The sequence below is a fragment of the Rhincodon typus genome, chromosome 3 (assembly GCF_021869965.1).
Source record: "Rhincodon typus isolate 14 chromosome 3, sRhiTyp1.1, whole genome shotgun sequence".
Taxonomy (NCBI): domain Eukaryota; kingdom Metazoa; phylum Chordata; class Chondrichthyes; order Orectolobiformes; family Rhincodontidae; genus Rhincodon; species Rhincodon typus.
In genome coordinates this window covers 71,762,669-71,764,581 of record NC_063334.1, presented here as the reverse complement: position 1 = coordinate 71,764,581, position 1,913 = coordinate 71,762,669, and positions in this window count along the sequence as shown.

Below are 1,913 nucleotides of genomic sequence, written 5' to 3'. Positions count from 1 at the left end.
TTCTATTTCTCGCATTGATTTTCACACTCTGTTTCAGCCCCTCTGTTACAGCCCCTCTGTTACAGCCCCTCTGTTTCAGGCACTCTGTTTCTCGGAATCTTTTTCAGCCCCTCTCTTTCACCTCTTCTGTTTCTCGCACCTTTTCTCTCACTCTGTTTCAGGCACTCTGTTTCATCACTGCTGTTTCAGCCCCTGTGTTTCTCGCTGTTTGTTTCAGCCCCTCTGTTCCAGGTCCTCTGATTCAGCCCCTCTGTTTCGCGCACTCTCTTTCAGCCTGTCTGCTTCTCGCACTGCTTTCCAGCCACACTTTTTCTCGCACTCTGTTTCAGCCCTGATGTTTCAGCCCCTCTGTTCCTCGCACTGTGTTTCTCGCACTCAGTTTCAGCACCTCTTTCTCACTCTCTCTGTTTCAGCCCCTCTGTTTTATCGCACTCTAATTCCTACACGCTTGTACAGCCCCTCCGATTCAGCCCCACTGTTTCAGGCTGTCTGTTTCTCGCACACTTTTTCAGAACCATTCTTTCTCGCACTCTATTTCAGACCCTCTGTTTCTCGCACTCTATCTCAGCCTGTCTGCTTCTCGCACTGCTTTCCAGCCACACTTTTTCTCGTACTCTGTTTCAGCCCCGATGTTTCAGCCCCTCTGTTTCTCACACTGTGTTTCGCACACTCAGTTTCAGCCCCTCTGTTTCTCACACTGTGTTTCGCACACTCTGTTTCAGCCCCTCTGTTTCTCGCACTGTGTTTCTCGCACTCAGTTTCAGCACCTGTTTTTCACTCCCTCTGTTTCAGTCCATCTGTTTTATCGCACTCTAATTCTCACACGCTTGTAGAGCCCCTCCGATTCAGCCCCACTGTTTCAGGCACTCTGTTTCTCGCACACTTTTTCAGAACCACTCTTTCTTGCACTCTGGCTCAGCCCCTCTTTTTCTTGCAATCTGTCTCAGCACCTGTGATTCGTCCCCTCTGTTTCATGCACTCTGTTTCAGCCACTCTGTTTCTCGCAATGTTTCTCGCACTCTGTTTCAGGCCCCCTATTTCAGCCCCTCTGTTTCAGCCCCTCTGTTTCAGCCCCTCTATTTCTCGCACACTGTTTCAGCCCCAGTGTTTCAGGCACTCTGGTTCTCGCACTCTTTTTCAGCCCTTCTGTTTCACCCCTTCTGTTTCTCGCACTTTCTGGCACTCTATTTCCGCCCGTCTGTTTCAGCCCCTCTGTTTCTCGCACTGTTTCTCGCAGTCTGCTTCAGCCCCTCTGACTCAGCCCCTCAGTTTCAAGCCCTCTGTTTGTCGCACTCTGTTTCAGGCCGTCTGTTTCAGCCCCTCTGTTTCAAACCCTCTTTTTCAACCTCTCTGTTACAGCATGTCTGTTTCTCGCACTTCCTTTCAGTCCCTCTGTTTCTCACACTCTGTTTCAGGCACTCTGTTTCACCCCTGCTGTTTCAGCCCCTGTGTTTTTTGCTGTTTGTTTTAGCCCCTCTGTTCCAGGTCCTCTGTTTCATCCCCTCTGTTTCTCGCACTGTTTCTCACAGTCTGCTTCAGCCCCTCTTTTTCAGCCCCTCTGACTCAGCCCCTCAGTTTCAAGCCCTCTGTTTGTCGCACTCTGTTTCAGGCCGTCTGTTTCAGCCCCTCTGTTTCAAACCCTCTTTTTCAGCCTCTCTGTTACAGCATGTCTGTTTCTCGCACTTCCTTTCAGTCCCTCTGTTTCTCGCACTCTGTTTCAGGCACTCTGTTTCACCCCCGCTGTTTCAGCCCCTGTGTTTCTCGCTGTTTGTTTCAGCCCCTCTGTTCCAGGTCCTCTGTTTCAGCCCCTCTGTTTCTCGCACTCTCTTTCAGCCTGTCTGCTTCTCGCACTGCTTTCCAGCCACGCTTTTTCTCGCACTCTGTTTCAGCCCCGATGTTTCAGCCCCTCTGTT